Raw genomic sequence first — 13,124 nt, 5'->3', positions numbered from 1 at the left:
AAATTTTTCTTTTGGAACTTAACTTTTGAAAGTGTATAGTTTGGATATCAAATATTCAAAATCCTCTTTGAGATCTTGATTTTCGGAAGTCAATTGAAAAATCCTCTTTTCAGATCTTGACTTTCGAAATTAATGGAAAAATTCCTTTTTAAGAAATCACTCAATAAATTCATCTTCTGGAACTTGAATTTTGAAAGTGTATAATTAAATCTCAAACATTCAATATCTTTTTCTATATTTTGACTTTCAAAAGTCAATGAAAAAATCTTCTTTCGAATCTTGACTTCCAGAAGTCAATTGAAAAAATCATCTTTTGAATCTTGACTTTCGGATATCTATGGAAAATTTTCTCTCCCAAGTAGGGGAAAACTTTGAAGGTGCAAAAACAAATCTTAGGGTTGCAGCAAGAAACCAACCCTTCTTTGACTTTGATTTAAGTGAGCCCACTTGTTGGAGAAATGACAAAAGACAAATTAGCTCTAAATTGTACCTTTAAGGGTGAGAAATGGATTTGTTCACAATATTCCGCTTTTTCGGTGTACTTCAGGATTTCTTTCTTTATTAATATGAACGAAATCAATTTAATAAAAGATTGGTTGATATGGATCAACTATGAGTAATAATAAAATTTTTAATTTTTAATTTAATTTATTGATTATTGTGCTATGTTTAATGTTATATATATATATATATATATATTATTTTTAATGTTTTATTTATTTATAAGTGGATTTTAAGTTATATAAGATTTAAAATTTTAACTTGCTCAATCTTAAATTTATTATTTATATATATATATATATATATATATATATATATATATAAAATTCCATACGTCATATTGATTTAATTTATTAATTTATTAAAAATAATATAATAAGCAATAAAATTAATTAAGATTACAAGGTCAATCAAATAGAAGGAAAATATTAAATATTGAATTTTGAAAGTTAGAATTAAGTTTTTACGTTAATTTACTTCAGATTTGAAAATAAAAATAAAGTAAATCGATTTAAATAATCACATTCATCTTAATAAATTTTTTATTTATGTAAAATTTAGAGATTACAAAAACGGGTTATTTAACCCATTTTGACCGTTCATGTTTTGACATGCAAAATGTGGATAAGATTAATTCGTTTCGCAATTTTAAAAACGGATTTATTTTTTTTCCCCATCTCGGTACGTGGTCCATGGGTTGGGTCCTTATTTGTAATAAGCAAAATATTTTTTTTTTTTTACTTTTTCATAATAATTTGTTTCGCAATTTTAAAAACGGATTTATTTTTTTCCCATCTTGCTACGTGGTCCATGGGTTGGGTCCTTATTTGTAATAAGCAAAATATATTTTTTTTTATTTTTTCATAATAATTTTTATTCATTTGTCATCAAAATGATTTTAATTAGTTCAACTAACCATAGACAAGGAATAATAACACTAAAGATTATAAAATACAATATTAATATGTCACATTACAAAATATATACAAATTTGTTAACCTAAAAATGTATAAAAAGACATTTTCTATTCGATAATTAAAATCATTATCTTATATACAACTACTATATATAATAATAATAATAATAATAATAATAATAATAATAATAATAACTTATAGAAACAACGTGACGAACGATGTGAGATCCTAAGAGAAGAATAGCAAAGAGTTTTATGACTTTTTTACCACTACTGCTTTATTGTCCCATTAAATTTATTTCATTTTGTAAATAGGTCAACGAGCTAGTCCGTCCCGTCTCATTTTAAACCTGCACAAACATTCAATTTATGCGGACTAGTAAGCAAACCAGTTCGCCTATCCCACTGAATTGTCACCTCTAAGAAAAATAAATAAAATATTTTAATATAGCATTTGTCATAAAGAAGAAATGTTTAAACTGTTTTTAACCTCAATTTCTCAATTCCTAAAACTATTGATGGACCTTATTTTAGCTTTAAAATTTAAAGTTAATTTCTAAATTCTGTAATTTCAAAAAATTATTTTAACATTCTTTTAAACGTCTATAAATTAAATTTCATTAAAGTAACAATTTTAAAAGAAACCTAAATATACAATATAGTATTTGATAATAAGAATACAAAATTTAAGCATATTATCGCCTAAACGATTTAAACTTTTTAATCTAATAAAAAAATTTAACGATATACTTCTTGACATACGTTAAAAACTATTAATTTTATAAAATTACATAAAGTGAAAAAAATCAATTTTCAATTAAAAGTTAAAAACAAACTTGCTCTTCGAAACAAACTTTTTTATTTTAAACGATTGGTATGTAAAGAATATAGGTTTTTTTATGTTAACAAAAGTTTTAATTGGAAAACTGTTTTTCTATATACTTTTTGCTTTTTTAAATTAATTTACTGAAATATATTAAAAATTGTAGTATATGTTTATCTTAAATAAAAGTACCCATAAACTTTGTTGGGGAGTGTCTAACTTTTAAAGATGTGCGTGGACTCTTATTTTGTTTGTTCTTAAACCTTTCGGGTTTGTGGGTCCATTTAACACCGGCCCATAACCCAATGTGACGTCCATAGGCCTATTTCATCACAGCCCACCCACCGACTCATGACGCATATCGCGTGTTCTTTACGTTGTATTAATTATATTATCACTTGGGAATGTTTATCACTGTAGGAAAAAAAATAATATATAAAAGGTTATTGAATTATTAAATTTAACATATTTAATTTATTAATAAATTAAACATAATAAAAATGTATTAATTTTAAGAATATTTCTAGGATTTTAGATAAATTTTAAAAATAATTTAAGTTAATAGAAATAACTACTAACACAATTTATAAGAATATTACTATTATAAATATTATAATTGTCTCACTGAAATTCTTAATTATAATTAATAAAATCATAAATCATATGTCCATTCAATATATATATATATATATATATATATATATATATATAAATTAGGATGAAAATAAATTTGTTCTGTGAGTTTATCCGATTTTAACAAAGAATATATGATTGAGTATGAATATGGAGTATCTTCGACCTTTTCAATTGAGTATGGAGATGTACATATTGACCTAGTCCCTGTTTCCATACCCATCATATTTTGTAGCTGTTTAAATTTCACACTTAATTAAGTATCTTTAATATATATTTTTTTATCTTATCATAGCTTTTATGTAACTATATTCAAATAATATATATCAAATTAATATTTTTTATGTCTCACATTTAAATATTTTTATTTATCATATATTTTCATTTCACATGAGAATGTTTAACACTCTCACTTTAGGTGTTTAATATATAGCATAGAATTTTCATTTATTAGGTATTATAAAAAAATTATCTTATTTACTCTATTATTATTAATTTTTGTTTCATTTGAAGAACTCTTTTGTTTCGTTGAAACAATTTTTGTTATTTATCAACCATTGACTATGTTGATATTCGAAAAATTTTCTTAATCTTTAAGGTATTTTTCATTTTATCATATCCTTAATTATACATTTGTTTTCATTTATACAATTTTATATAATAGTCTCTCAGATTGTTTTTAAGACACATTTGATAAATTTTTAATATTCTTATTTGTTTTTTAATTTTATCAAGTAGAATACTATTTTGATATATTTTATATAATTATTTTTTATTTTCTAAATCATTATCAATCATATTGTAATTTTGTCTCTATAATTGTATAAATAAATTTTATTTACTATAATATAAAAATTTAATGTAATTGTCATGAATTTTTTTATCACCATTTAACGTATATTGAAGTTCAAAAGCTAAAAGATCTATCTTAAAATTTTATTATTATTAGTTTAATATTTATTTTTTACATGATTTTGATCAAGTGATGTATTTAGTAGTGTATAAAATGAGATTTATTAGAATTTAAAAAATTGAAATAAACAAACATTTAAAATAATTTTAATTTGAATATTTATTTTTCTTTTATATTTTTAAGAAATATTTTTAAATTTTATCAACTAAGTTCCACTAATATTTACAAATTTAATAAATGTTTTGGTTCTCATGATACTGATTAAGAATTCCCCCACATATATTATTTGTCAACTATTGAGTCAATTGATTTAAATTTAAAATGGGTGTTTTTGAAACATGTCATTTTAAAAAAAATATTAATTCAAGAAGCAAACTGATTATACAAATAAATAGAAAGTTGTTTATTTTTAAATAAATAGATTAGAGAAGTAAAAAAATAAAATAAAAATTTACTTATATTGAAAAAGTGCAAAGAAATGGCTTGATTATTTTTGTGGTTGAAGTTTCGTTATTAAGGTACGAAGGAAATCATTGGAAAGTTATGTTTCTCCTCTCTGGGAAAGTGAGTTTTGAGAAATAATGTGTGTCTTTCTGCAATAATAATGATTCCACGAGCTATGACAGAAAAACTTGGTAGACAGCATGTAAAGAGGAAAACATAGTTATAAGAATATTAAGTGTAGATTTGAGTTGGAGTAGTTGAAGGTAGCTACAACTTATGTGGAGAAAGAAGGTACGTAGGTAAATGATGGATGCATGTGATGAAATAATAGAAGCATGTGCATGGTCCAGAATTTATATCACCTTCTTAACAATTGCGAATACTCTAAGGAACTGATGTGGTCCAACTTCATTCACAATGGAAGATGCAACATTTTGTTTACTTTGGAACCTAATGCTTCACCACTTTCTAATAACAATTTTCTAGACTATCCTACATATACATCAACCAAAACTATATATTCACTTTTCCGACTTTTCTCACTTCACATCTCTCATCAAGCTCAAAAAGAAAAAAAAAACAATAATAAAATAAATTAGTTGTAAAAATAGAAAGAAGATAAAAAAGATTGCAAGTTTAGATTTATAAGATTAATTTGAAAAAATTTGAATTCAAATCTTCCTATTAACAAAATAATAACAACTAATAAACGATAAAAATAATGTATATTCAAAACTTCCCCTAATTCAATCGGTCTAATCGCTTTTAGGATAAATAAATTTATGTTTTTTGGAGAGTCCACATAAACCCTTTAGGATCAAACAATATTTTAAAAAGATTATTTATGTAAGAATTTTTTTACAATTAAAAAAACTATATATTTGTAAATATAAATTTATGCTACAATATTATTTTTATTGTTATGTTTTAAAAAATAGTATCACTCCAATGCAATTACACGTGTCGTTATTGGGTTGATTGTTTAGGTTCTAGATCGTTATAGCGATGTTGCAATTTGCATGAGGATGATGGTGGATGAGTTTACAAATCCAAGTGTGTTGTTAAATCAATAATTTATCCATCGTTCATATCACATCAGTAGTTGTCTGTTAATCAATGACATGGCTCAGTTGGTCATGCATGAAAACAACCTCATTAGACACGTGGCCTCTTCGTTTTGGTGTGTTATCTTGTATCTTCAAGGTATTATTACATTAACTAAAGTAATCGTACTTCTAATTATTGTAAAAGGAGTGATTATGCCTACTTATAGTTTTTTTCTGAGGGAAAATAATAATGGTTTTGTTTCTTGTTTGTACACAACAAAATTGAGAGTGGAGATAATAAATAATCTTCACATTAATGGAAGATATGGGACGACATACATTTGTTTTCAGTTTCACTATTAAATTACTAGTACACTTTTATCACATAAGTTAGATAAAGTTTAAATATGTTTTTGTCTGAAAATTGAAATTAAGTGTTTTTTTTTTTTTAATTTTGAACTAATTTATTCTTTCATTAGACATATGTAGATTTAATCTTTTAAATCATTTTCTTTTTAAAGTTTAGTTAACATTTTAAACGCGTTTCTCAATTAACATTGGAACTAAAATATATCAAATGGTGTAAACAAACTAAAATACTACAATGAAACATCAAATAAACTTAATAAAAGTTGGTTAAAAAGACTAAATTCACACATTTACATAATTGAGGGACTAAATTAGTTCAAGATTTTCATGAGGGGCTAGTTCCAATTTTCACTGCAAGTTGAAGCACAAAAAACATATTTAACCCTTTAGATAATATATATTGATTTTTTTATTTAATTTTGTATCTTATTTTTAATATATATATATATATATATATATATATATAATATTATAATTATAACTAATTTTTAAATACTTGATATTAAAAAAATGTATAATTATGATATTAAATATTTGTTAATATTTTTTTATATAAATATTATCTAATTAATGTTTGAAAAAATAAATATGTGAATAATATATATTATCTTCGATGTATTATCCTCTGCTACTCTCAATATATGTGCACAAAGTAATCCTATGAACAGATCAGTCGATATTGCATAAAGAAGAAAGTGAATGTGTGAATAATTTGACCATCTTAAAATGTATATGAACTATGATTTTCATTAATTTAATGGTTTACCTTTTTGTATTATACATGGTTTTTTCAAGAATAGATTTAGATTGCTTAGATATAAATTTTTCTAAGTGGATATATCTTAATTTAATCCTCCACAATTATTTGTATTATAATGTTTTTTCTTTCAATAAATATTATGAAGAAACACATAATTATCAACATACGGTTTATGATTCCTAAGAGATCTCTTAATATAAAATCAAGTTTTTAAAATATATAATAATAACAAATAAATTTCTATAAATGTCTTTAAAAATATTGATTATATTTTATTTACAATAACAATTTAAATTTCTATAAAAATTTAATTTCAATTAGTTATAATTTCCTTATACTTATACATTGACGTCTAATTAAGGGATGAAAAAAAAAAAAAATTCACCGTGTAAGAGTATATTGATATTATGGATATATAATTCATACATCGTTAGTTTTGATCCACCAATATTTCACAACCAAGAGGGGTGAATTGGTTTTAACAAATTTTATTCAGTTTTAACAATTTCGAAATTGTTTTGATAAAACATTTGCTTGTTGAATCAATTAAAATAATGTGATTGGATGCTTAATGTTTGAAGCATTTATACCATGTCAAAAATATAGAGAAGAAGAGATATCACACACATGATATTTATACTGGTTGGATTCCTTAAAATCTATACATCCAGTTTCTCCTAGCAAACTAGCTAGAGATTTTCACTATATTTCAAGAATTACAAGATTTACATATACACTTGGTAAATCTAAACTTTAAGACAAAAAGAACACACAAGCAAGGCTACCACACACTTGCTTAAACAAACAAAACAACAAGGCTATCACACACACTTGCTTTAGACAGAAAACATAAAAAACAGAGAGTTTCAAACTGTACTAAAACACAAGAACACAACCTATAAATTATATTGAGTACACATTTTCCAAGTCTGAAATTTCTTCATCTTGCCAAGTCAACTTTGATGTGTCTTGATGAAATTCTCAAGAGGACCTTCCAAGATTGCTCCAAGAACCTGTTCCACACCTTTTTTTCTTTCTTTGGGTTGCACAACTCTTTTTTCAGCAGGTGCAAAGACTGTTTTTATCTTATCAGCTGCTGTCAGCACGAGTCTAGTCGACAAGATTAGTTGGCTAGTCGACTACATTATGACAGGACCCAAAATCAAGATCCAGAACTAACTTAGCTAACTAGATTAGTAGTTTAATCGATTATCAAAACAACATATTAATATTTTCAAATTATCACATACATATATCATGTCAATCATTGTCATGCTATTATGGACATCATCAAAAACTTAAAAACATCACACATACACTTAATAGCAATATACATAATCTATACACGATTCAAAGACTAAAACATAATCTAAAATATTTTTAATAATTAAGAATAAATTTTTATATGGAGTTAAAGTAAGCCATAACTGTAACATCCTAAAAATTGATCTCAAAAACTTTAAGTCAATTACTTAATAAAATATCAAGATTAAAAATGTCATATATATATATATATATATATATATATATAGAGAGAGAGAGAGAGAGAGGTTAAATATGTTTTTATCCCTTAATTTTCAATGAAAATTAGAATTAATCCTTCTCAAAAACTTTGAACCAATTTAGTCTCCCATCCTTAGAAATATGTGAATTTAGTGTTTATAACCAAATTTTGTTAAATTTATTTTACGTTTCAAACATACTTTATGATAATATTTGAGTTCTTTACAATGTTTGACACATTTTCGCTTCAATGTTAACTCAATACTATCATGATACGCATTTGAAATGTCAAATAAACTTAATAAAATTTGGTTAAAAGAACTAAATTCAAACATTTCTAAAGTTGAGAAACTAAATTAGGTTAAAGTTTCAAAGAGAGATTACCAAAAACATATTTAACCCTATATATATATATATATATATATATATATATATATATATATATATATATATATATATGAAGTTTAAAGGCTATTACAATCTTTTAACATTGTATCTCAAAATAACTTTTCCTAAACATCCCAAAGTACTTCAAAATATGATAAGTATGTTTGATACAATTTTCTAAAACAAAGACAAAGACTTCATCTACTGAACTAATAACTATTCAAAACTATCAGAGATACTATTAATGACAAACTCCTTCTCCTGAGCTACTCACCCCATCCGTTCCTACCTTTGCTCACGTATTTATATATGATCATCACATAAAAACAAGCAACACAAGGAAAAGAAAAAAAAAAGGTAAGCTAATGCATTTAGAGGAGAGGAAAAACTGATTGGATAGGACAAAATAACATACAAGAATATTAAATAAATCTTTTATAGTGACAACCCACAAAATAATCTCAAAGATTTACTATTAGGCTTGTACAGAAATTACTACTAAAGTCTCATTCATCATTACAATGCACCAGCACATCCAACTCCTATTACAATTATACTCACGTACGTTACTTCCTTCTAGAAGATTAGCGTATTGAACGGACTCGTGAGACTCTACGCTTGTCATACTTACTCACTATCTTTGAGACCATCATTAGAGAGGGATTAAGATGAAACAAAATATAATTTAAGTCATGACAGGATTAATTTCACTAGCTCCCTAAGTATGATTCTCTTTCCTATCATATTGTATGTCATGTGAAGTTTCCCTCAACTCTCATCACCTAGAGATATCATACTCTATGTGACTATGTGAGTTAGATATTAGTAGAGTCAGGATAGTCTCACTATCGGAGTCTCCTTTCAATACACTTTGACATCCTGAATAATGGTATTTTTCCTTGAAAATGGTCACTGGGAACCAAACTTTTCATATCTAAGCCAAAAAAGACATAACAATTAAAAAAAAAAACTTAGTTTTTTCTAAAACTCTAGACCAGCGACTCAGTGCCTCCCCTGCCACCTAACAGTGTTTAGAGCCACTCAACTGTGGACACACAATAGAAAAAAATTGCTTCTAAACAATTGAATTTTTCCTTCTACCATAATATCATACTCAGCTTATCGACATTATTATTTACAATAATACCAACCTCTCTAAATTACTCCTTTTCAACAATATCAACATCACATTTGGTCAAAACAAATACAAGAACCCATAACAAATTAACATATCAGTTTTTACCATCTTAATTTATCTCATTCTATAACACAGAATTCACACATTCTCTTTCCCAAGAATCATTTTCTTTTAGTACTTATCAATATAATTCTCATTCAGACTCACTTCATACTATTAAACAATTTAGTCATGTCATCGGTCTACAATTCATCATCCACCAAAAAGATACCCACTCAAAACACAACACAGATACTTAAAAACTCTAAAAAATTGCATCAAATCAAACTTCACAAAAATTCATTTAAAGGTTATGGAGTTATAAATTCTCATCTTAAAACAATTTAAACGATTAGTTTTCCTTATCTTAAGGAAGACTCTTATCACTCTTCTTCCATTACACAACGTCTCCACTTACCATGGTACTATATTTATAACCCATACACTAAAATCAAAATCAACGATCGAATGATGGTTTAAGGACAACGACTAGATAAAGATGCATATAGAAAACAGAAAAAATCACATGCAGCTAGAGAAAGCTGCATGCACTAAAATTAGAGAGAAAAATTTGAACTTATCCGAATATGAAATTGATTGACTTGTATAATAGAATTCTTAGCACTAATTATTTCTATGGCTTGGATCTTCAAGAGGAAAAAATGCAGAAGATCAATTTACTAAAAAAAAATATTGATTACTTTTATAATATATAATATGTTATCAATAGAGAAAACTGAATATCAATATAATAATATAAATTCTACTCTCTTCACAATCTTTCCACAATATACATAATTAAAAGAAAAAACATTATCTTATTTGGTCAGATCTCCCGAAGAGGCAAAGTCTTTATTGTACTCTTTTATATTACAAATATTATTATGGTGTAATGTTAATATTACAAATTTTAATTATACCCATTGAATTTCTTTACTATCGTCAAGTATTACAAAAATTTAATTAAACCTAAGAAAATTATTTTTAGTAAATAATTTAACAAATTCGGTATCTATGCATAAATTTCAGGTCATATATATATATATATATATATATATATTCCTTTAAGTTTAAATCAATGTTAGTTAAAAGTTAAAAATATTTCATTTCATCGATTCTTTTAATTGTAAAATGCAAGACAATCAAATATCATAATTCAAACTTTGAACTCTAAATTGACAGTAAAAACATTTCCTCTTGTTTTTCGAAAACAGCTTAGTTTTGAAAGACACTTAGGATTTATAATTTGAAGTTGAAAAACGTAAGTTTGTGTAGAAGGATTTTATTGTTGTCGATTTGTGTTGAATGAAAGATGAGGAAAAGTAGTAGTTTTGGGTTTGGCATGCCTAATGTTGGAGGGATGAGTAAAATATGAATTAAACCGAAACAATGATTTATGAAGGAAGATTCCCGGAAGATGAAAAGGGATAAAAAAGGTTTATTGTACCTTACGCTACAAAAAATAATAATGAGACAAATACTAATTATTTGCACCATCTTCCTTATTTCATCAACAACATATCACGCTTCACAAAACGACACTAACTCTATTGTTAATCAACTTAAATACCCATTGTACGTAATTATTTTATCATCATGTCGTCATCAGGTCGTAAGACATTTTTTATTATTTATTAATAATTTTATTCATTTTGAATAAAATTAAATTATACAAAGATACATGTTTTTAAATAAAATATTTAGAGTCTTCTTAGGAAGTGTAAGAGTGCCAGATGCTTATACAAGAAGAATCCATGTTTCCACGGAAAATATAACAATCTTTAAAATATTTAAATATATTAAATTTAAAATTTATTTTATTCTAATTTGTTTCATTGTTTAAAAGTTCTGGTTAAACAAGATAATTTTAATGTTGTGAATTTTAATTTGTGAATGTTACGCTATTTATTTTAAGAATATGAATGGTACAAAATGTATTTGATATCTTGATGAATAAATATACTTTATTTTGCTAGCTTACTCTTATGTTTGTTTTTTTTCTTTCAATTGTATTTAGTATGTGAGCAAACATATGATATGCAGGCAATGGTAACAGTACTGGAGTAAGAAATTATAAACTCCACGTAAGTGGTTTCTTATAATAGATTATTCTAATTAGATTAAACTTATAAAATAAGACAACATTCCAATGAAATTTCAATATGTTAAATGTAAGATGTAACAAAATGGTATTTTAGAATTAATAATAGTTTAAAGATAGTAAGATTTGATTATTTTAATATTAAAAGAGTCTAATAAATAGTTTTATTATAAATGAGTTTTATTATTTTAAAACAAATAATTTTCAATAAACTATTTTTCTAAAGTTTTTTACTTCTCTCTAAGAGTTCTCATATTCTGTTTGTAAGGGAGATATATGTAATCACAGAAACAATGAAAAAGTGATGTTAATATTTGTTGGAAAATCACTTCAAAATTTATATAGATCAACAAAGCCTAAACATCATCATTTCGTCCCAAACCATCAAACCCCCCAAACAACAAAAATGAATGACTAAACTACAAGGGTATAATTTCCAAATTATATACAAACGTGGTAAGCACAATGTGGTCGCAGACGCTCTATTCTGCCAAGAGGCACCAACACCATTTGTTTTGCTCGCCTTGTCTTCTGCTTTTTTCGATCATCCTCCAGGAGTTACACAATTCCATTGCACTAGTAAGGGTCAACAATTAATTCGTTTGTGCACACAGGACCAACCGTTGCCTAACCTTTTCTTTGTTTGCCAAGGCCTTTTGTTTTTTCGCCTAAAATATTTCTACCTTCACCAAAGGACTTCAGACAACACATCCTCCACGAGTCCTACATAACACCTATGGCAGGTCACTCTGACCTCAAACCCACTTAGGGTTGTAGCCTCCTTCTATTGGCTTAGGTGAACTCGAGACACTAAGCACTTCATTCAATAGTGCCTCATATGCCAATGCAACAAGTACCTGTCATAGAAAATACAGGGGTTACTTCAACCATTACCACATCCATAATAAGTGTGGGAAAACTTATCCATGGACTTTATCACACACCTACCTTCCTCAACGGGCCATATAGTAATGTGGGTCATATGTGATCGCCTAACAAAATATGGCCACTTCATCGCATTACCCATACATTTCATCGCTCAAAGCCTTGCCCGTCGTTCCTCCATTAAGATATGTTGCCTCCATGACTTGCCTAAAACCATAGTATTTGATTGGGATCCTCTCTTTCTAAGGACTTTTTGGCATACCCTGTTTAAAGCTCAAGGAATAACCCTACAATTCAGTTCTTCATACCACTCAAAAACTGACGAACATAGAGAAGTTTTAAATAGAGGCCTGAAAGCTTACCTGAGATGCTTCACTGGAGACCACCCCCACAATTGGTACCAATACTTGCACTTGGCAGGACTTTGGTACAACACAACTTACCACTTGAGCACTGGCACATCGCCCTTTCACGCGCTCTATAGGCGCCCTCCACCGACAACCCTTAACATGTTACACACCTTTAGAGACGACACCACTATTTTAGACCTTCACCAACACACATTGGTCTTGCACAATCTAAAAAGTAATTTTCGTTGCACTCGTCAACAAATGGATAACCAAGCCTAGCATCGCACTAACATGAGTTTTAAAATCGTCGATTGGG

Source organism: Vigna unguiculata, chromosome 3, assembly GCF_037176805.1.
Source record: "Vigna unguiculata cultivar grain cowpea cultivar isolate G323 ecotype 2 chromosome 3, ASM3717680v1, whole genome shotgun sequence".
Lineage (NCBI taxonomy): Eukaryota > Viridiplantae > Streptophyta > Magnoliopsida > Fabales > Fabaceae > Vigna > Vigna unguiculata.
This window is presented reverse-complemented; position numbering follows the sequence as displayed.